This window comes from Mauremys reevesii, linkage group 5 (assembly GCF_016161935.1).
Source record: "Mauremys reevesii isolate NIE-2019 linkage group 5, ASM1616193v1, whole genome shotgun sequence".
In the NCBI taxonomy this organism is placed as follows: Eukaryota; Metazoa; Chordata; order Testudines; family Geoemydidae; genus Mauremys; species Mauremys reevesii.
Genome location: NC_052627.1, coordinates 73,250,517 through 73,274,680, shown reverse-complemented (window position 1 = coordinate 73,274,680; position 24,164 = coordinate 73,250,517). Strand labels below are relative to the sequence as shown.

The window sequence follows — 24,164 nt, the reverse complement described above, 5'->3', positions numbered from 1 at the left end:
AACTTTGCAAACTGATCCGTCCCTTAAAATGTGCCCTCAAAATTTTGCAAAAATCTAAATCTGCAGATCCCAAGTACCACATAAAATGAACTGACAAAAAAAAAGTTTATTTCATGGCCCTGCAAGTGTACTTCCTTCCGTGCCCTCTTGTGTTCTTTGTCAATTACTCAGACCACATTAGTTCAATGCATTTACCATCTTCATGTGTATCTGGTTTACTAATTCATTCTACAGTGTGTTCTACATTCTACAGAGTGTCCTTTAGTTGCTCAAATTCATGTCCACTCTGGGCCCTGGTAGGTTTTCTTTCCCTCATTCAGGAGCCCCACTATTCCCCAACCCCCTTCATGGGGCTGGCTTTTTTAACAGACAGACCCTCAAAACAAACATGAGGGTTCTCCTCTCCTCTGCTGAGCTGGAGAGCAGCTGTCAGTCCTTATCCTCCCATCTCCCCATCTCCCCCCCTTCCCCCTTTTCCCCTCAGGCTTGGGAGGAGGAGCCAGCAGGCCTCCTCCTGCCCTGCTGGTCCCTGTTGTCTGCCCTGAGGCAGCATATATGGTATGGTATCCTCCCCCCCCCTCCTCCCTCCCAGAGAGGGAGCATCATCCCCACACCATCTCTTGCCCCACCATCCTGGCCCCAGTGCCCAGAAAGAAACAATGATGGGATTTGCTTCCAAACACCACTTATTCCCAGGACTGCTTCCTCTCTCCCAGGTCCCCTCATCCTCTGTCTCCTTAGGTCCTTCTTTCAATTTACTAATCTTTTACCTGATGGGATGATACTGACCCCTAGGACCTCACTTAACACACCCATTCACTAATACTATGAAAACATCATCACATCAAGCCTCTGTTTTATATGTGCTGCTCATGCATGCCATTATGTATTTATTGCATGCCATTAGGTACAGCAAAGTAGCTCTGATGAGGCGCTGACTAGTAGAACTAGTTGGAAATTTTGATTTCACTTGGAAAAAATGTGCAATTCAGTAGAACAAAATGTTCTCCTGAAAAGGCATACTTTGCCTCTCCCCCCCCTCCCCCTTCCCCTCCCCCCCTCCATAGGAAAGTAGTGGAGTGTCTCCCCCCCCTGTATCCCCCACCGCCGGCTGGAAGGATGGAGAGGCAAAACATTCTGCCTCCCCCCACTTTTGCTGCCACCTTGCCCCCACTGAAGTCAGGATCTCTCAGGGCCTCCAGGCCAGGAGGCTGGGGGCCCCACAAGCCCTGAGCCCTGAACTGGAGCCCAGGTCCCCTGTTGGCTTGCCAATCCCCCTGTCCCAAGTCCCAGCTTGAATAGCAGCCATGAAATGGACAAGAATGTCAATTTCATTTCAAGAACACCACATTCTGGAGTTTCTGAAATGAAATTTTGGAGGTTCTTCAATTTGCTGGAACATTGCAGTGAATTTGGTTTTGTTCTGAACTGGAGCAAATGCAAATTTAAAAAAAACAACCCTGAAACCTCTGAGAAACTGAAATCCCCAAGTTTCATCCAGCTATAATACTGAGCACCTCCTGGGGCACTTCAGTGGGAAATAAGGGTGCTTTGGATCTTGCAGGAGCTAGCTCAGAGTTAGTACACAGGAGCTCCTGCATCACCTAAGGAGGCTGTAAGAGGAGAGTCACTCCTTTATAATTTCTTTGTTTAAAAAATTAGTGTGGCCACTTTCTGTTTGCATGTTGTATTTTTACTTAGGCACAGCTGGGCACCTAAAGGATGGTATGTCAGCACTTTACCTTTCTTTTGGGAGGGGGTGTTAGACTTTTACATTGTGCTTATCTAAGCTCTCTTAGGGTTCTCTATTGCCACCCATTACCATAGTATCTAAGCACCTTCCAAATGAAATCAATGGCCATAGCAAATCCAGTGCTGAACACCTAGTGCCAAATGCTGAGTGCCCTCAGTTCCCATTGGTTTCAATGGAAATTAAGGGCACTTAGCACCTTGCAGGATCAAGTATTTATTTTTTATCAAGAGTTACATATCCATGTGATCAGTGTTGCATAATAATATGTATATAGAAGAAAACCATACACTAGCTATGCTTCCCTTAAGACCCATTATCAAGCATTCTTCTCTACTATAGAGAACCAGTGGGAAGAACAAAAAGGATTTTAAAAGATTACTGTAAATTAAATTTGCTCTAGCCTTTAAAATATAGTACCAGATAATTTAATTTGCGTCCAGGAAAGTAGCCTCTTTTATTGGAGCATTATAGTGGCTGGGAAGAGGTTACAGAAGGATGTCTTTGAATTAGATCAACGCTACACTCTGGAAAAACAATAAAGAATGCAGTAGTTGGCAATGTGCATCTTTATCTATGTTTCAGTGGTGAGCACCCTAAGAGCCTGATCCTCTGAGATGCTGAATGCCCCCATCCATATTAAGTTCAGTTGGAACTGATGTTTCTCATCAGTTCAGGGGAGCTAAGAGAGAGGTATAGAAAACTTCATTACTTCTGAAGAGACCCTTCTTCTAATAGATATGACCTCTGTTAAAGCAGCTGATATACAATGGAGAGAAATGCGGCACATGATAGCTCTTAAAATTTATGTATCAGAGGGGTAGCCATGTTAGTCTGGATCTGTAAAAGCAGCAAAGAGTCCTGTGGCACCTTATAGACTAACAGATATATTGGAGCATGAGCTTTCGTGGGTGAATACCTACTTCGTCGGATACATTTGCTGTGGAAATTGACACTGTTGCAGAGGAAATGTAGATGGAGTTAGTGGAGCTTCAGTGTGATACCATTTTGTAGCAAAAGTATACAGATGTTGGAATTCCAATATTCTACTGGTTTCTTTCACAAGAAAGATTTCCCATGTTATTCTCTGCTTTCACAAGGGTAATGGTAATGTTTGGAAGTACATGTATATGTGAACAGTTTTCCTCTTCCATGAAGATTAACAAATCTGTGTTAAGGTTAAGGCTCACTGATGAACATTTGCAAGCAACACTGAGATTGATTTTGTCTCAGGATATCAAACCTAATATTGATGTTCTGGTTAATGCAAAACGCTGCCAGCTAAGTGGCCAAAAATGAAATGACTGTCATAATTAGCACTGACTTTTCACATTACAGTTTAAAAAAAGTTAAAACGTTGACTTTCAATATTATACTATATTACTTTTCATTTTTGTCTATACTTCTGTATCGTTGTATGAAATGATTTCAGTGATGTGGCCCTCGGGCCAATGTACTAGTCCTCATGTGGCCCTCATGGTGATTTGAGTTTGAGATCCCTGCTATATAGTGTTAGCTATGATAACATAGTATTTTCTTTGTGCTTAAACCAGGAGAATTGTTTTATCTCAAATGCTGCTGTCAGGTAATTGTCAATAAAAGCTCGCTTTTTAATGGCAACTACAATACAGCTTTGTTAGAGGTCAGCAAATCAGTAGAAATATTTTTTTAATAATTACATCTTGTTTAGTTGAAGCCCCCTGCAATTCCACATACGTTCTTTGGTTTGATTTCTAACCTCTTGTGTAATGCAACAGCATGCTGTTCAAAACACCAGATGTTACACCCCAGGGATGCTGCTCTTCATTTGTGAACAATATGATGCCTGTGCATATAATGACAAATTATGCCTTCTGTCACACCATGAAACTCCAGTACAGTCCTATTGATGTAAAAGTGATGTCAGTGTTCCATGGGAGTGAATGAGAGCCAGAATTTGGCCCTCATTTTGTACAACCTTGTTGAGATTTGGAAAGCATTTTGTATTCATGCACTGTTCTAATTATTGCAACTGGCAGAATAAATATTGATACTATATTAGAGACAAAATAAGTCAGAGCTGAATATTTGTAATTTAGCTTTGAGAGCATTACAGATGTCTTATGCTGGGAGCTACTGTCATGTGAAGTTGTATGCAACTTGGATAGGTTTTAATTTGACTGCTCATATGATCTGCCATATGGCCATTCTGTCCTTGATTATGATCTTTTGGCACAGAAAACATGTCATACACCAGTTTTTCAAAGGAAACTTTCTGTGAGTGGGAGGAAGGGCAGTAGGTACTGTAAATTAAAAGGGCTAATGATTTGTTTTTAAAATGGAAGTAGCTCTCATATATCACTTAGATTTCTATGTTGGAATATATAGCAAACAATCGCAAAGGATTTTTACTTGTTTTATCACTGGAATCAAAATTTGCATTTTTGTTCACTTCTAATTCTAGATAGTATCTAACTTAGTTAAATCTAAAGAGTTCTCCATTCTTGGCCTGTCTTCTCACTCTGACAGAGTTGATCTTTTCTTATTCCTTGGATTTTTCTCCTCTCTTGGCTTATATGACTGTACTCCCCTGGTTTTTCATCCTTCTCCCAATGTCTCCTTTGGTGGCTTCTCATACTTCTTCCCTTCTCTGTTGCTCTCATTCAAGGTGCTGTCCTTGGTCACCTACTCTCATGACGTTCTCTCTCACATCTATCTCCTGTGTCTTCAAGCAGAAATTCTATGAGCTTGATTCCCATAGCCTCTCCTGAACTCTTGTCCTCTATGCAGTCTGACATCATGCATATCTTGCATGTCCTGTTGCCATCCAAAACTCAGTCTTTCCATAATGAAACTTATCTTTCTCTTGATTTGCTGTGGTCTGTCTTCCTTCTCTAGCACTATTGTCAGTTCCCATGCTTGCCTTCAAATTTCCACTCTTTTTCTCTTACTCTCCTCCCTATTCAGTCTGTCAATGAGTCCTATCACTTCTTTAATATCACCAAAATTGGGCAATTTCATTGCTATCTGCATTAGTTTTTTTCCCTTTTGAGGCACTGAATCAAATATTTAAGATTTGAAAATACCTGGAAAAGGAATCCCCATTTCTCCTTCAATAAGAAACCCTTTTCCTTTCCTGCTCCCTGCACAATTTTATCTGCTATGGCAGGTTGTCTGGGGAGTGGGAGGTCGGCCTACTAGATTGCCTTTCTCCTGTGTCTTTAGGTATTAGTTGGCACACCCATGCTCCTCCAATTCCTCTCCTAAGGATGACCTGCTGATCCATTTCCTACCCTGGTGTTCTTGGAAGGCCAGCTGATAAGCCCACTTCATGTTCTAGGTAAAGCTGCCCTGATCTTACCTCCAGCTTATTTAGTGAGAAACAGAGTCCTAGTGCAATTATTCAAAATTCCTTCTGCTGCTATCTTCTAGCAGGTAATTGGCCTGCTTCTTAACCTGTTCTAGAGCAGTTGGGTTCAGAAACTCCTCAGATGATCTTATTACTTTGGCCTAAATTTTACAAGCACTGTGTTATTTAGTATGCCCTGAAGTGCAACTCCCAGCTGCCTCCCCTTTAAATAATAAGAAAAATATAAGCCACTGAGGGAATTGTCATTTGGTTGCCTTGAGGAGGAGACCAGATGCTAGAAGTAGAAAAAGGACACAGTTCAACCCTGAAAAGACCTGCCATTAGGTGGTGAGTTGCTAGTAAAGGAAATGATAATTTTAAATAATCTTCAGGAAAACATCCAAATATGTATGACCCAACTCTGAACCTGAGGGATTTAACAATCACTAAACTAAACCTAGAAATATTAATACTGTACCCTTATATCACAAGAACCTATGATGTCAGATTGTAAGTCACTTTCTGAATTTTTGATAGTTAGAAATAATATTGTTCTAAAGAAAGTCTGACACCTTCGGAGACAAATGAAAGTCCATGTATGAATCAGAAATCAAGGCTGGAGGCAGGAGCACAGAAATGTTCACACACAGAGAAACAGTTATGGCAGGACAGAGTCTGAAGAAAAAAGTACAGTGGCACTAAAACCAAGCAGAAGTAACTCAAAGGCCTACTGACAAACAGTGGAAAATTTAATGTCAGAAGATGTAGGATTCAACGTCTGTTTAGGGGAAAGAGCTTGTGTCCCTTATATCCTTCCTGTAAAACTTGAAGCTGAGTTTAAAAGGTCTTCTGTGTTATACTCCTTTCCTTTCATATTGTTTCCTGTGGTAATGTAAAGAATTTCCTTTCCAGGTATCACTCTTTCATATGGAAATTTTAAAATCAATAGAAGGAAATACCATTATACACTGTGCACAAGTAGCATGTGGAACTCATTTCCAACAGGTATTGCTCAGCCCAAGAGCACGGTGGGGTTAAAAATGGATTAGATATTTATCTGAATAATCATAAGATCCACAGTTATACTAGAGAGAATTAAAAACAAATTAGAAGGGATATCTCACAACAACACAAGGGATCACAAGCCAAACTATACTGTAGGAAGTTATGAAGAACCTTCCCCTGTGAGCATATTATTCCATAATTGCCCACTGTAGTTATGGGCTCCCATTCCAATAAAAAAACAGGAGTACTTGTGGCACCTTAGAGACTAACAAATTTATTTCAGCATAAGCTTTCGTGGGCTACATCTGAAGAAGTGAGCTGTAGCCCACGAAAGCTTATGCTGAAATAAATTTGTTAGTCTCTAAGGTGCCACAAGTACTCCTGTTCTTTTTGTGGATACAGACTAACACGGCTGCTGCTCTGAAACCTGTCATTCCAATAACTACACCACTAAAAAGGCTAAATACTATACTACAATCTTCAAAACAGTTATATGCAGAAATGAAGTTCATCCTTTATCTTTTGTGCCCAATAATTGTGGCAAACCGGTTAAATAAAATCACTCGCTCTTCAGAGACCCTAGCAATAAAAGGCAGATTGACAAGTTTCAACATGTAATAGTTATTTCCTGCTGTTGTTTTTTGGCTTTTGTTCCTTTGAGACAGCTGTTGTTTTTAATGCAATGTACCTCTAATTTATCATATGAAATGTATTTTGACTCAATTACAAGCTCATAAATTCATAAAGCACAAAGTGAACTTTGAAATGTTATATTCTCTGCTCCAAACTTTTTCTTGATTGTTATGATACACAGATCAAACAAATTTGGCTTTATTTCTGTTCTGTTTCATTGCCTGCAATTCACTTTTAAGCACTTTTAAGCACACTCATATTGAACTGTCTCTTCACAGTAGTTCATGTTCTTGATGCCTTTCAACATTTTCCCGGCACTTCAGTACACTGAAACAAACTTAATTTTGGAGAAAATATTCTCTTAAAAGTATGAAAACATTCAGGCATCTTTAACATTAGAAATATGGATTCCAAAGTGTTTTCCTATATGCTAGGCCACTTAAAGATTCTTATATCCTGTAGGTCAAAAGTTTATTTAACACTAGTATTGCTATAACCTGGATTTTAAATACGTTTTCAAAAGTAAAATGCAATGTACTGTTGTTGAATAATATTGTTTTAAATAGCCACAGTTTATTCATAATGCTGCAATATTTTCCAATCTGTTGCTGCAGATCCAGCCAGCAGAAGGCACACAATTAACTGGTGGAGTAAGACAGGCCAGTTTGGGTGTACATTCTGAGAGATGTGCTGATAACTAATGATATGGATGTGGCCTATTTATATCAGGCAAAGTTATAATGACTTGTGCTTCATGAGGGAGAACAAATGCTCTTATTCCTAACTACTTAGTTAAAAATGGTGGGAGCAATTCAAATATAGAAACAACAAAGACTACCCAGGAGTAACTCACTAAAAAAAATCTCTTTTTTTTCTCTTTACTCAAACACTCAAAATTAGTTGTTCCTGCCAGTGACTAAATTGGTATTATCACTTCAAGTGTACTATGCTGAAGTTTAATATTAGATTAAAAACCAATTCCACATGTAATTTACTTTATCTTTTTTTGTTAGCGGAGAAGTGTCTAGTTAATCAGCTTCTTTCGTAATCTGTTGGGCTGTAGGGGAGATAAAGTAGTTTTTTTCAAGTTTACTGCAAGCCTGTATTTTATGATTACCCATAAACTGAATTATAACTAGAGCCGAGATTACACAGAATGCCATTGTGATAGTTCACAGTGAAGACAGTGTGATTTTTAAAACCTTGTACTCTCCTATTTCAGGTCCTAAGGTGCTCAGAGGGGAAGGATTAGAAAAACTCTGTAGCACTGGATTAACAAATACAAAATATGGAGGTAAAGGGTGTCTGGAAAAGATGATTTTCTAAGTAGTGACATGGCACATGGATTTGATATTTAATATTGTTAGAAAATGAATATCCATAGGGTACTTGGTATATTAGCATTAATGGTATACAAAATCATTCTAAACAACACTCTTCGCTTGTGTAGTAAATGGCTTTGTAATGACTAAGAAATCTCTTGGATCGTGTACTCTAACTTATTCAGGAAGGACAGGCAGGGGAACAAGGGGGAAGAGGTGTTTCATTATACATCAAAATATATACACTTGTTCTGAGGTACAGAAGGAAATAAGAGGTAGATCTGTTGAAAGTCTCTGGGTGAAGAAAAAGGGGGAAATAGGGGTCATGTCATTGTAGGGGTCTACTATAGACCACCAAATCAGGAGGAGATGGATGGGGCATTTCTAGAACAAAAAAACAAATGTCCAAAATGCAAGACCTGGTAATAATGAGGACTTTAACTATCCACATATTTGTTGGAAAAGTAATATAGCAAAACACACAATCTCCAATAAGTTTTTGGAATGTATTGGGGATAACTTTTTGTTTCAGAAGGTGGAGGAAGTAACCAGGGGGACAGCCATTTTAGACTTGATTCTGATTAACAGGGAGGATTTGGTTGCAAATCTGAAGGTTGAAGGCAATTTGGGTAAGAGTGATCATGAAATGATAGGTTTCATGATTCTAAGGAAAGGGAGAAGTGAGAGCTGAAGAATAAGGACAATGAACTTCAAAAAAAATCAAACTAACCAATTCAGAAAACTGGTAGCTAAGGTCTTATGGGAAGAAAATGTAAGGGAAAAGGAGTTCAGGAGAACTGGCAGTTTCTCAAAGAGACAATATTAGGGATTAGTTTGCTGTTTAATCTTTATGTGAAGGAAAGATATGAAGGACAGTAAGAGGCCAATATGGCTCCATCAGAAGCTCTTTTAAGGACCTGAAAATCAAAAAGAAATCCTACAACAAGTAGAAACATGGATAAATTGCTAAGGATGAGTACAAAAGAATAGCACAAGCACAGAGGGACACAGAAATGCTAAGACACAAAATGAGTTACAGATAAGAAGGGACATAATAGGTAATAAGAAGAGGTTCCATAAGTACATTGAAACCAAGAGAAAGACAAAAGAAAATGTAGGTCCACTATTTAGTAGAGAAGGAGAGCTAATAATGGACAACATCAAGAAGGCTGACGTGTATAATGCCTATATTGCTTCAGTCTTCACTAAAAAGATAACTTGTGACCAGCTACTTAACACAATTAATATTAACAACAAGAGGGAAAGAACACAAGCCAAAATAGGGGAAGGAAAGCTTAAAGAATATTTAGAGAAACTAGATGTATTCAAATGAGCAGGGCCTGAAGAAATTCATCCTAGGGTACTTAAGGAACTAGCTGAAGCAATCTTGGAACTGTTAGCAATTATCTTTGAGAACTGTTGGGGAATGGGTGGGGTCCCAGGTGATTGCAGAAGGCCAAACATAATACCTATCTTTGAAAAGGGGAACAAGAGGACCCTAGAAATTATAGACTAGTCATCCTAACCTCAATACCTGGAAAGGTACTGGAACAAATTACTAATCTGTTTCCAAGTGCCTAGAGGATAAGTTTATAAATAATAGCTAACATGGATTTGTCAAGAACAAATCATGCCAAACCAGCCATCATTCCTTCTTTGACAGGTTTAGTGACCTAGTAGTTAGGGAGAAAGTTGTAGATATGATATATCGTGTTTTTAGTAAGGCTTTTGACCAGTCCCACAGGACATTCTCATAAACAAACTAGGGAAATAGAGTCTAGAATAAATTATTATGATGTGGGTGCAATATTAGTTAAAAGCCCATACACAAACTTCAATTTGCATAAAGTACACCCTTCTGCCTAAGCACTGGCCAGGCCTTCTTCCCCTCCTCCCAAACAGGGAAGGGGATTTACACTACAGAATTGAACTCTCTTGCATACTAAATGGAGACAGTCAATTTGAATTCTAGTCTTTTTTTTTTTTTCAAACAGTGAGTTAAATCATTTCAGGTACTCCACTTGCTTGTGGGACCGCTTGCCAAGTGTTGTTCTTTTATAGTAATATTTCCTTTATTTTTAAATGTTTTCTCTCCTGTATGAAAGACCCCCACAAAAAAGACTGACTGACTATTGCAGGGGAAAGAGTGGCACTGACCTAGTACATGGGAGAAAGGGGTTCAGACCTTTACTTCCTGGGTGATCTTAGGTGTGCCACTTAGTCTCTCTGGGTATGTTTACACTGCAGCTAGGTGGTGAGATTCCCAGCATGGGTAGGCAGACTTGAGCTAACTTGCTGCCTATACTCAGACCCAGGAGGTCATGTGAACTTTGACACTGGGAGCTAGCCTAAGCCAGTGCTGCAATGTCTCTGCTGCTATATTTAGTGTGCTAGCTCAGGCTTGGCTAGCGTAAGTCTGTCTACGTGCGTGGGGAATCAGACTTCCCATATTCAGTGTAGACATACTTCTGTGCCTGAGTTTCCCATTTGTAAAGTTGGGATACTAATGCATCCCTTCCTCACAGGCTGTTATGAGGATAAATCCATTAAAAAGATTGGGGAGCACTTTGAGATCTATTGATGACAAGTGTTATATAGGGAATAGGCTCTATTATTACCTGGATATTCAAAGTACTGCCAAGTGCAGAAAGTAAACAAGCTGAAAAAATAAAGAAAGGTCACTATTAGTCTCTAATCTTTCAGTATTAGTAATCTTAGGTGTTGCCTGTAACAATAATAGGTACACAACTTTATCCACAAATTTGTGAGATTTTAATCTCCTATCACATTTTCACACCAAGTGACTATTTTGTCTGTTACTCTTTACGTGGCTAATGAATTGAGTCTTAAATGTCCAAAAGGTAAAACATATTTTGTAAACTAGGCAACAGAGGCCCCTTGAGAAATAAAAACTCCAGTAGGTGTAGTTAATCAACTCTCAGTGTAAAATATTTGTTCTTTGACAACAGATTTTCTCATAAGGTTGCAAAGCAGTTCTCCTCCAGAATCCCTAATTTGCATATAAAAGCTAATCCTCCTTGTTGCAGAATGCACACAGTATGCATCCTTTTACTGTTCACTTGTAGTATCTGTAGAAAGGTCTATTTACAACATGATTATCCTCTTTCCCTCTGCTGAACCAGAACATATGCATGTAAGATTATAAAAAAGATACAGCTTTTGTAACAATGACAACATTATCAAGACTGCTGTTTACATCTGAATGCCTTTCACTTTCTGCCTTAAAAATTTGGATGTGAATTTCCCTCCTGGAGAACACTCTGCTGATAGCTCCCTCCTGTATATTTATCCCAACGGACTCCAGCTCCAACTGCTTTGTTGAAACCAAGTCTGGAAGAGACAGGATGTCTTTCAAATAGGCAAATTCCCTGTTTAATAGAGCTTTTTAAGTAAAATATCAACACCTTTAATTTCTACATGGAAGCCAATCAGTAACCAGTGTGGATCACGAAGCACTACTGTCATGTGCTTCAAGCAAAGTACCACACTCACCAGGTAGGCAGCTACATTCTGCATCCATTTCAGCTTTGGAATAAATTGAAGATATAGCTCCATGTAGAGCGCATTGCAGAAGTTTAATTTTGAAGACGCTAAGACATGGTTGACAGTACCAAAAATGAGGATTTGAAAGAAAAATCTATCCTCTTTCCCTCTGCTGAACCAGAACGTATGCATGTAAGATTATAAAAAAGATACAGCTTTTGTAACAATGACAACATTATCAAGACTGCTGTTTACATCTGAATGCCGTTCACTTCCTGCCTTAAAAGTTTGGATGTGAATTTCCCTCCTGGAGAACACTCTGCTGTGAGGTACCAAGTCAAACTCCTTTCAGAAGTCTAAGTACATTACATTAACACTATTACTATTATCAACCAAACTTGTAACCTCATCAAAACAAGATATCAAGTTTGTTTGACAGGCCCTATTTTCCATATACACATGTTGACTGAGATTAATTATATTGTCCTCTTTTAATTCTTTATTTCTCATTATCTTGCCCAAGTCATCCATTTACCCTTTTTAAATATTGGTACAATATCAACTTTCTCCCAGTCTTCTGGAACTTCTCCAGTGTTCTAAGTCTTATTGTAAATCAATATTAGCTGTACACTGAGCACTTCAGCCAGATCTTTTAAAATTATCGGATGCAAGTTACCTGGACCTGCTGATATAAAAATGTCCAACTTCAGTAGCTGCTGTTTAACATCCTCCCAAGATACTAGTGGAATGGTGGTAGTCTTATCATATTCTGTGACTACATTATCTGTTTTTCCTCAACAAAATTTCCCGCTCCTCTTTGTTTATAATTAAAACCATATGATTTAATTCTATTGTAAAATGCACACATCATCTGTGAATTAGGACAGATTGACTGGGAGATTGGAAAAGGGGGGATGGGACAAGTTGGCACATGTAGGATAGGGCTAGGTTGGCTGGAGTACCCAGGTAAGAGGGAGTCAGAGGACGCCTCCTGGGGAGGGCAATAGCAATGGCCAGAAAAGGAGATGTGTCCCCAAGGAAGCCTCCAGTCTGGGAAGCCTGAACTTATCCCCTGGGGATTCTGAAGAATCTTCAATTAGGGACAGAAACCAAAGAACCATGAGGCAGGAAGGATACTGGCCTCTTCCTCCAAAACCTCAACCTCAAATATCCCATTCCACACCCACAACCCCTCTTATGCCTAACTCATATCTCACTAGGTTGACTAGGGAGATGGTTTTTCAGTGATAAGCAAATCTAAAGTCTTGGCAGGGCCTCCCACAGACTCAGCTCAGTTTCTCACACTCTCTGCCTTCCTATGGAGGGCATTTCCCTCATGGTTCCTGTTCTCTGTGAAGTAGTCTTTCAATGAACTGAATGAATGAGATCAAAATCAATTATCTATTCTGTAGATTATGAATACTGTGCTGTTTGAGTGTAAGATGAGTGTAATAATAAATATCTAAATGATAAATACTATGTAACTTGGAGCAGCAGGGACAGTGGTGTAGTTGGCAGGATTCTGTGATACTGTGACACCCCTTGCACTCTGTCCTTTGTTCCAGTTTCTTTCAAGTATCCTGGGGAGTGGAGAGGCTCTCTCTTTAGCCAGTTGACGACCAAAATGGAGGGGTCTCCCAGGGCCTTAAATAGACTTTCTCCTGTGGGTGGAGACCCCCCTCCTCTCTCCTATGCAAAGTCCAGCTCCAAGATGGAGTTCTGGAGTCACCTGGGCAAGTCACATGTCCATGAATGACTCACAGTTTCTTACCAGGTGGCAGCCATGGGTCACATGCTACCTTGAACGTCCTCAAGTAGACTTCTTATGTAGATTGGAACATTCCAAGATTCATTGTCCTTTAAGTGTTTCTTGATTAGGTACTTAATTTCAACATTCCTTTCTCCGGGAACTGACCAAATGCTCTACTAAGGTTATATAGCAACCAAGCCAGTACACAGCCAATATTCATAACTTTGAATATAAAAATGTGATACATGCATGCGGATAGGATTAATAGATTCAGTAGATCATAACCTTTATATAGTTATGTTACATAGCATATGTAGCATAGATAGATTCAGTAGATCATATTCCAGTTATGTCATATTCCCATAAGGCATTATGGGGTACATAGTCACAACGATCCTATTAATTCAAAATAATATTATGGCATTTGTTTTGTAAGAATTAAATTCCTACTGTTTACCTTTGCAGCATAAAATGTTATGTTCCCTGTCACCTCACCACTGCAGGTAACTAAATAACAAGTCACCCTCCTATCCACCAAAATGCTCCTTTCACCATGAGAGTAAACTTTGCTTACAACTTTGCTGTTGTCCATGCAGCAGCATTGTATAAAGGCAACATCAGTGAGAAAATAACTTGGACAAAAAGTAAAAATAAAATGTGACCCCACTAGAAGGGACAGTTGCATAGTTTTATCTGTCCCCTCCATCATTACCCTGCCTCTCTATTAAGTTATCTCTGCAAGCAAAGGCTTATGAAGTGTTGTCTATGAATCAGTTCTAAGCAAGGGCAAGTTAGCCTGAGATTTGATCATAGCTGTGAACAGGTGATGGGGGAGGGGGAGAAGGAGTAAAAGCCAGGGACAAGTAAACCCAGTAGAATCCCCCTGAGCCTCCACTTGATGTTTTGTGGTAGATCCCACAATATATGATTAAACAGTTCACTTCTTATAATTCTGAAATAGCTTCTGTGATGTCAGGACTTTGGGTAGGATGGTGTGACATCTTCAAAAACCTCTCTTCTTTCTTCCCTCTTCTGAATTACAGCCAACAGCATACAAAGATGATGCATAAACTTCAGCATTAGATAATATTATCCTTAAAATTTTAACTTTGTGTCTAAAATAACCAAGCTAGAGCAGTCCAGTCTGCTGGAATTTACTCCTTCCTGCATATAGTAGTTCCTGTGCAAAATAAATTAAAATGAAAAATGTTAAACTTGCTGAAACCAATTCAAGATTAACAGTGGTATAAAAATAAACTATTACAAGACTTCCAAGATTTCAGCTTGCCACTAAAATATATTTATCTCCTGAAGGTTGGTGGGAGGGAAAGTTCACCTTGAAAATTAGACAATGGGGAGAAGCTGAAACAAACCTTCTTCGGCAGAAATGACTTAGCAGCCTTGATTTAAGGGAAACAAACTTGTCTATTACCATCAGTAGCATTTAATACTGTATGTGTTGCAATGCACTGTCAGGTAATGAAATGAATCACCTTGTCATGAACCCCTCAGAGTTTAGCTTATCAGGAGCCAAGAGTGGTGCAGCTGACATCAAAGCTGCTGACTGAGAGTAAGAATCTAATGATGGGAATTTAAATGCAATTTGCTGTCCCATGCTTGCAAATGAATACAGTGGGCTTGCTGCTGGATGAAACAGGACCACCCTTTGGTGCCTATGAATCCTGGGCTTCTGGTCCACAAAAGTTTGATTTCCTTTAATGTTGTGACATTACTTTCAGCCCCCCTCCTACAAATAATGCACAGCATGCTGATTTTATATTCAATTTTACAAAGAAAAAAGTTTCTAGTCCCCATTCCCCAGGCTTATTGATAAACTAGCCTTGAAACTGTATATTGATCACTAGGATGAAAAACTTACCACATTATCATCTCATACCAATACAACTTTATTGACTTGAACTGTGCAGGAAGGTTAGAGGAAAAATGATTTTGTATATTCAACTTAAAAAACACACTCCAGAAAACTGTGGAATTAGCAAGAACTGTATTTATCACTAACCTGATCACTATGCTTTTATGTTTTATCCCTTTCCACCTGCCCTTCATCTGCCTTTGTCTTTAAACTGTATTCTCTCTGGGCAGGAATAGGTCATCTTCCACATTTGGAACACCAACTCCTAGCCACGTCGTGGGTATTTCTGCAATATACATTATCGGTAGTCCATTGCTGACGATTATGACAATAGTGTTAATGAGATTAGTGTTGCAATAAAACCCATGTGGGAAATTTTTGAGTGAGACAGCCATTGCACAGGGGCAGTTCCACTCTCTCGGCTGTGGAAGCCAGATTCCAGTGGCACAAAGAATCATAAAAACTGGAGACTTCCTTAGCTGCAGTAGGTGACCATTGGTTACCCTCACCTGGTTTAGCCCACTCATTGAAAAGGTTTACTGGGGTGTGGCCACTGTATCATGCAAACAGCTACTTGGAACCACAGGTGAGAGCTGGGTGCAGGTGGGGACCAAAGCGGATAAACTACTCCCTAAGGAGCACAACATGTTCCTGCAACAGAGGTACTAACTCTCCCTAATATCCCCCATACACCTCAATAATAGGGTTAGTGCTGCCACTACCAATTTTAATAGCAGTTATCTGCACAGGGGGTTCTGTGTGGGAATACAGTTAGAGCAGAATATGGACCTACATTTGATGTATTCCTGTCTATGTTGCAAAATTAAATAAGGGTATAACTTGGCTCTGTAAGTGGTTAACTATTACCAGAACTGTGTAATTTGACTTTCATTCTAACCAACTCACTGTAAGCAGGTTCCACTCTACGCTCTGCTCTAAATCCACTTCATTTGGGGACATTCTGCATATAATTCTGAAGATGGGGATTTCTCTACTGTAATTTGCAGATGACCTTTAAGGGAAAAGTCAAGACAATGTGAGTCCACTTGCTGGCATTACTTTTTAAGGAAACCTTTTTGTTTCTTATAGATGTTATATAAACATGAATGCATTCTTTTTTGACTACTGATCTCTTTATCTTCAAGACCACTTCAAAGATACACAATAGAGAGAAAGGAGAAATCTATTAGAAAGTGTTTGCTTTGCTCAAACATTATCTTATACTGAGGTTATTGCTGAAACTCAGTTCTTGAAGTCCTGTGGGAAATCTCGTAACCATTCAATTAGGAAATGCAAATGAGGTACTTCTTTTCTGAAGGATTCTCCCAAAGGAATAGAAGACAATTCATGACATTATTGAAACAGTATTATGTAGCTGACTTTGGACTTGCAAACGGAAACCTTCTATAGTATGGCTTCAACAAATAGATTTCCTTGTAATAGCATGGTGTGACGATGATATATATCACTGCTATATTATCTAAATTTAATTCATGCATTATCACTTTGTCAAAATAATGAGAATGCAGTGACCAGAAAGTCTTAAGAAAATTAATGGAAATTGATCAAACACAAGTCTCCTCAGAGCCTATATTTGTGTTAGCGTAGGATTTTGCAGCCTCAAATTTAACAAGTTCTCTGTTATGTAAACTAGAGGTAGCTCTTGTGTTTCACAACTCGCTGCAAAAGTATACTCAAAGTAATTTTTTATTATGTATATCATGTCATAGCTATGCTTGGCACTTTAAGATATGTAAGAAGACCACTGCTAACCAGAAGAATTTAGGGCCTGATTCCTCATTCCCTTGCATCTTGTGTAGTCTTTTATATGTAAAATTCTACCATTCGAATTTAGTAGAATGCCACACTTACTTTTCACAAATGTAAATGACCACACCTATTGCCAGACACCCAGAGAATCAGGCCCTTATCTAAATTAAATGTCAAATGCAAATCAATGGATCACAAAGGAACTGGGAGAGAAGGGATCACACCACAAAGGAAAGGGAAATCATCTCTTTGGATAGTTATTTCCAAGATGCAGATCGCTAAAAACTGTTTCAATTCCAAACTTTTTTAATTTTAACTGACTTATGATCAGGCACAAGAATGGGAGCAGATGAATGCCAGAATGGAGATTAAAGATGAAAAGCTAACTGCAAAAAGTAGTTTTTTATACAATCGTGGAAATTAGAGGGACTAGATCTATTAGGTCATCTAGTCCTTTTTTCCCTGTGACAAAGAGTGTTAAGTAGGGATTTGGAGGAGAAGAGCGGATGTATTTTTTCCTTGTATCTAGATTGTGTCACACTGAGAGCTGAAAAGCTCAGCACAAACATCATGATTTAAACTTCAACCCTCTATGCAGCTAATAAGTATTGTGCTTGAATGCGGAAAAATAAGCAACTTTGCCAAGAATTTTAGGAAAATATATTATGCAGTGCTCATTTCAATGGAAAAGACAAGCTGAGAGAAGTCTATAGGAAAGACAAATAATAGTGGCACTTTTTTCAAAATTGTTAGGACTATTCTCACAGGTGATATATGCAGTGGCATAAATTACAGATAAGTAAATAGGAACAGCGGAGGCTAAACTGGTGTAATTCACACACTGAGCTGTAAATAGTGAGAGGGTGGGAGTATTACTTTAACTCAATTTCTTACATCTGCCTATTAATTACTTTTCCTGCTATTATGTCTCTTCCCTCCTTTTCATGTGAGAGTTGCACCAGTGTAGACTTCCAGTACTTTAAATTCTCAGAAGCTTAGGAGAAAATTACTAAAAGCCATATATGTATTCCCCAAATAGAGCAGGAACCAAGTAATACAGGTAACTTCATTCACCAAACTATAAAAAAAGTAGCTGGTACTTTTCCATTGAAGTATATATCATCCCACAGATCAACATTGAATTTTAAAGACACTGTGTGCTGTAATCTTCCAATTGTATCTTTTTTTCACGTGCTGCCATAGGAAGTAAGGTTGACAGATCACTTACTGTACCTTTATTAAATGAATTAATGAATCTACTATCCACACTTGCTTAGCACCTCTGAAAATCCATCAGTTCCTCTTACTAAGTGCCTATCTTTAGTCACTCAATGTTGACACTATTGACCATGTTGTCTTAGCAACTGAACCAGCAGGAAAACATCAGCATAGCTCTTTGCCCTAGATTTAAGCGACAAAACAAAATTAAATGCTTTTTTGTACTCTAAAATTCTGAATAAGTTATAAAGGAATTTTGAGGAAAAGAAAAAGGATTTTACCTTCTCACTTCTCCACAAGATTGCAGCTCTAAGAATTTCCATGCAAAGGATGTATGTATTAGTCGCTCCATTTTTAAATGTGGGTATCTGATTAGGTTGTTAAAAATCCTGTGTTTGAGGGTTTAAATCTGTACTAAGGCTTGTAAAACTGGAATTTATGTTTTTATTTTCTGTGACTGCTAAAAAGCATAATTCAGATGTTCTAATCAGGTGCCTGTATTTACCCTGTGAACTTTTTAGTTGTTCGTATTTGATTATTCCCCATTTAAAGTATACTGCAAACACAGATATATGGGCAAACAGGTACTTTTTATTTTTTTCTCTCTCTATTACATTCACAACATACATACCACAGTATTTTAAAATAAAACAGCCAACATTTAATACACTGACTATAAATATTTGGACACTGGGAAGATCACATGCAGATGCATGCTCCAAGTAAGTATTTAAGGTATCTTAATTTCAGAGATTTTCATTAAGCTGCAACAGATCAATTTCACCGTATTCTAATAATGAACAGAACAGGTCATTTCTACTGGTGCTTTTATGTAAGTTGTAGGCTGTACACAGTTTAGAATGGGTTTGCTAACAAGTTTTATATTCAAATCAAATACTTAATTGAATACATTGAATGCTGACTTGAATACAGAACCAGTTCTGAATGTCTACCACAGTAATGACTTTCATAAAAATGACACGTCTGAATAACCCTGCTTGGTAATCCTTATTACAGTGCAATACTTATTGTACTTTAATGAGAGCTTCAAATTAACCTGTGTTCATTTGAAAAATACTCTAAAGCTGGATAACTTTGAAAATCAAGATCTCATTTAAATTCACAAAACATCAGCAGACGAAGACTCTTTACCTAAAGTCTGAACATTTGCTCTCAACACTAGTCAAGAACTTTTAACATTACCGATATCATTCCTGTTTCTAGTTTTTAATCTCTTCTTTTTCACTTACTGCCAACACAGATTCTCCTCTGATCTGTTCCTAATATCAATCCTATTCCCTTCAAATTCACTCAGTCTAGTTCCACTCATCATCTAATCTATCATATACCAAATGCTCATATTTTGCTCTGCAGATATGTCTAAATATTTCTTTCTTTCCCAAATAGTCTAGTATTTTTGCTCTTCTCCACATGCCCACCTCCACCATGACAGCTTGGTAGATATATAAAATATTGCTGTATGTAAGGTGGGACAAATACCTAAGAACTTAACACAATGGGGTCTGTTTCCAAAGATCCAGGCCAGAGCACTAATGTATTTAAACAAGAGAGATAAAGCTAGATGACTGCACCCTTCACAACTCATCATCATCATTATCATGGCAAATCCCAAAGGGATGTAGCCTCCTGGCAGATCATGCACCATCCAGATGGATCTCTAGCTAGATCCTTTACACTGCAATAAAACACTTGTGGGTGGCCCATGTCAGTTGACTTGGGCTCACAGGGCTTGGGCTGTGGGGCTATAAAGCTGCAGTATAGCCATTCAGGCTCAGGCTGGAAACTGGGCTCTAGGGCCCCAGGAGGCCCAAGCCCGAATGTCTACAGTGCAATTCTATAACCCTGCAGCCCTGGCTCTGTGAGGCCAAGTCAGCTGCTGTGGACCTGCTGGTGGGTGTTTTATTGCAGTATAGAAATACTCTATGTCCACCACTCGGCCTTCACAGATAGGACTGTGTAAAAGCCCTGATTCAGAAGTAATTAATTAAATAAGACAAAGATTTGGACATATCCTTTAAAGCTGGGACTGCTCACACCACATGAAATTACTTTCTGTGAAGATAAAGAGACGACACTGAGGTGAAATCTGACCCTAACTTATGACATTATACTAGCCTAATTTTCCTAATGACACTGTAACGTCCTGACTTCAGTGGCCCAGAAAGAAAAAGGCTAATGTCCTAAATATTTTCTAATTTTGCTGGCCTACCTCCTCCTAGCTCCACAAACTGCTCCTACACTCACACTGTGAGAATCAAATGACCCAATTAAGTGATCATGACCCATTAGTGTACAATAAATTCATTCAATTATGGAACAGAAACAACTAACATAACCAGTTACACAGTGGGAGTATTAAAGACCTAATACAGTAGGACCTCAAAGTTATTAACACCTCAGGAGTGGAGGCTGTTTGTACTTTGAAATGTTCATAACTCTGAACAGAACATTATGGCTGTTCTTTTAAAAGTTTCCAACTGAACTTTGACTTAATACACCATATTAATTTAAATAAAACAAGCACAAAAACAGTTTCCTTACCTTGTCAAATGTTTTTTAAACATTCCCTTTATTTTTTTAGTTGTTTACATTTAGCAGTACTGTATTGTACAGTGTTTGCTTCTTTTATCTTTTATTTATTTTTTTTTAAAAGATTTCTGCTGCTTGATTGCATGCTCCTGGTTCCAAATGAGGTGTGTGGTTGACCTGTCAACTCTGGTGTTCATAACTCTGAGGTGCTACTGTACCAAATACACACTATGAACATTCTGCAAACAACCCATATGTTGAAAAATATTAAGCATTTATGAATAATAGTCTAATCAGTCTGTCTGCAAGCAATGTACAGGCAGAAGTGGGTCAATATTCATCCAAGAAAATGTTTACAAATAACAGTTCCTTCCCAGATTTTTTGTTCAGTTTACGGACAACTGGAACTTCCTTTAAGAAACCAACAAAAGTAAAATAAAGTGCTTTCCCACTTGTCAGAAGTTGTGTTCATGTTTCATCTGGGATTTGCTATTTATGATATATCAACTTTGCATATTAGCATAAAAGGTTTTGAGACCCTCACAGTATCTACAGTTTCTAGATAAGAGACTGGGATGACTGTTACTCAGAGGAAATTCTTTTTTTAACAAACATCTTGACCTAACTTTCAGGATGGAAAAAGTAATTTTTCTAATAACATTTTGTTCTAGCTCAGAAATCAATGTTTTCTCCTACATCCTTTATTTTAAAAAGCTGTCTCTTGAGAAAAGTTTGAGGATGTGGAGTGAGACCACAGATCAACAAATAAACAAGAAGGGAAGAGAGAAATTATTGAGTGGGATTTTCAGAAGTGCTTGCTGTTGGTCTAACACAGTTCCCATTTACTACATATGTTTTCATAGTGTTCAGAGCAATGGGCCTCTGATCTATAAGAGGCCTTCAGATGCTACCAAACACAAATAATAAATTAAAGTCAAAATTCCTGTTGACATCAGTGGAGAAGAGTAAGGCCAATGCTGAGTGCTTGTGGAGATCCAACCCACTGAAGAGATAATGAGATACAGTACTCGGGTGAAACTAGCAATATAGATTTGAGTTTGAGCAAGATGGCATAATGAGGGCAGCCTTGATAGAGTGAGGCATGAGTGTTGCTTTCTTCGTCTTAGTCATCATACTTTATATAGCACACAAGCAAGTGCTCTGGAATATTATTTTTTTTAAACTTTTTTATAGTACCGTGCATATTTCAAAGGATTTCATTACATTACAGAGAATAAGTTACAGGATAACTTATGTTTACCTAAATTAACTTATAAAAACAAAGCTATTGTGTGAGATGTCCAGTGGATGTGATCTTTAGCAAAAACTTAGGAAAGTATACTTTATAACAAAGATGCTGTACTTTGTAGGTTACTAAGATGGCTGTACAAAATGTTTGACTTGAACTGTAAAACTAGCTTTTGTTTGCATTCCAGCTGCATTAGCAGCAGCAGTGGTTTGTTAGAACTTACATTTTATAAACTATGCAGGATGGAGATTTTTGGGGGGAGATTTTTTGGGGGAGATTTTTTTTTCCCTCTGGGTACCCATGAAGTTTTTGAGACTGCTGTCCGCTGTGCATTTCACATTAGATCTGGATTTAAGACAGACCGCATGGGACAAATCCATAATTATTTCTCAAATGCACATCTAAAATTGCATATTTATGTGTATCAGAATATTACAATTAGGGAAACCTACAGGTAAAGAAAATATCACCCTAAATTACTATTAAGAAGTCAGAGTCAATCTTTGTTCTTTTTGTAAATAACCTACTGATCTAAATGGGGGGAAGCTGTTCATAGAAGCATAGAATATCAGGGTTGGAAGGGACCTCAGGAGTAGGGCTTTGGAGCGGGGCCCGGAGCTGGAGCACGGAGCATCTCCGGAGCAGTGGAGCTGCAGGTTTTTGCCTGAAGCTGAAGCGGAGCTGGAGCACAGCTCCAAAGCCCTGCTCAGGAGGTCATCTAGTCCAACCCCCTGCTCAAAGCAGGACCAGTCCCCAGCTAAATCATCTCAACCAGGGCTTTGTCAACCCTGACCTTAAAAACCTCTGAGGAAGGAGATTCCACCACCTCCCTAGGTAACCCATTCCAGTGCTTCACCACCCTCCTAGTGAAAAAGTTTTTCCTAATATCCAATCTAAACCTCCCCCACTGCAACTTGAGACCATTCCTCCTTCTTCTGTCATCTGGTACCACTGAGAACAGTCTAGATCCATCCTCTTCGGAACTCCCTTTCAGGTAGTTGCAAGCAGCTATCAAATCTGCCCTCATTCTTCTCTTCCGCAGACTAAATAATCCCAGTTCCCTCAGTCTCTCCTCATAAATCACGTGCTCCAGCCACCTAATCATTTTTGCTGCCCTGTGCTGGACTCTTTCCAATTTTTCACATCCTTCTTGTAGTGTGGAGCCCAAAACTGGACACAATATTCCAGATGAGGCCCACCAATGCCGAATAGAGGGGAATGATCACGTCCCTCAATCTGCTGGCAATGCTCCTACTTATACAGCCCAAAATGCCGTTAGCCTTCTTGGCAACAAAGGCACATTGCTGACTCATATCCAGCTTCTTGTCCACTGTAACCCCAAGGTCCTTTTCTGCAGAACTGCTGCCTAGCCACTCGGTCCCTAGTCTGTAGCAGTGCATGGAATTCTTCCGTCCTAAGGGCAGGACTCCGTCAACCTCATCAGATTTCTTTTAGCCCAATCCTCTAATTTGTCTAGGTTCCCCTGTATCCTATCCTTGCCCTCCAGTGTATCAACCACTCTTCCCAGTTTATAGTTGCTGAGGGTGCAATCCACACCATCCTCCAGATCATTAATGAAGATATTGAACCAACCCTTGGGGCACTCCGCTTGATACCAGCTGCCAACTAGACATGGAGTCACTGATCACTACCTGCAGGAGTGCCGCCAGCTTTTTTGGCGCCCTAGGAGGCAGAAGGTCCCACCCCCAAAATGGTGCCCCCGACAGAGGCGGTGGAAGGCCCCGTCCCCAAAATACCACTGACAATCGGGGCGGCCAAAGATCCGTCCGCCACAGTCGCCGCACCCCAAATGTTAGCGCCCTAGGCAACCGCCTAGGTTGCCTAATGGGTTGCGCCGGCCCTGACTACCTGACGATCCGGGCGGCCAAAGATCCGGCCGCCGCAGTCTCCGCCCCCCAAATGTTAGCGCCCTAGGCAACCTAGGTTGCCTAATGGGTTGCGCCGGCCCTGACTACCTGTTGTAGATTTGGAGGAGTATAGGTTCATAAACTTACATTCCTTCCCATGGAATACCTAAAAACGGAATTGAACCCCCAGTTATTTACTGAATTTTGGATAATGTGTCCATATGTCAGTTTTACAAAGGAAAAATATATTTCCTAGAACTCAAAATTCTCTGCTTATATCTGAAGCCATGTCCCATTTGGAGTTCTGATAATCCAGTGAACTTGCGTGAACTAAACCTTGCTTG

The 24,164-nt window shown here is 39.2% G+C and overlaps 2 long non-coding RNA genes across 2 annotated transcripts in view; one reads left to right on the top strand and one right to left on the bottom strand.

The window, feature by feature from the left end:
- The window catches only part of LOC120405723, a 54,921-nt gene that overhangs the window by 26,113 nt on the left and 4,644 nt on the right, over nucleotides 1–24,164 (top strand). The gene's annotated exons all lie outside the window — the stretch shown is intronic.
- LOC120405724 lies at nucleotides 14,329–16,180 on the bottom strand. Its single transcript, XR_005598809.1, has 3 exons — nucleotides 16,072–16,180; nucleotides 15,313–15,451; nucleotides 14,329–14,472 (listed from the first exon to the last, which is right to left on the bottom strand). It is a non-coding gene; the product is annotated as an uncharacterized LOC120405724 (long non-coding RNA).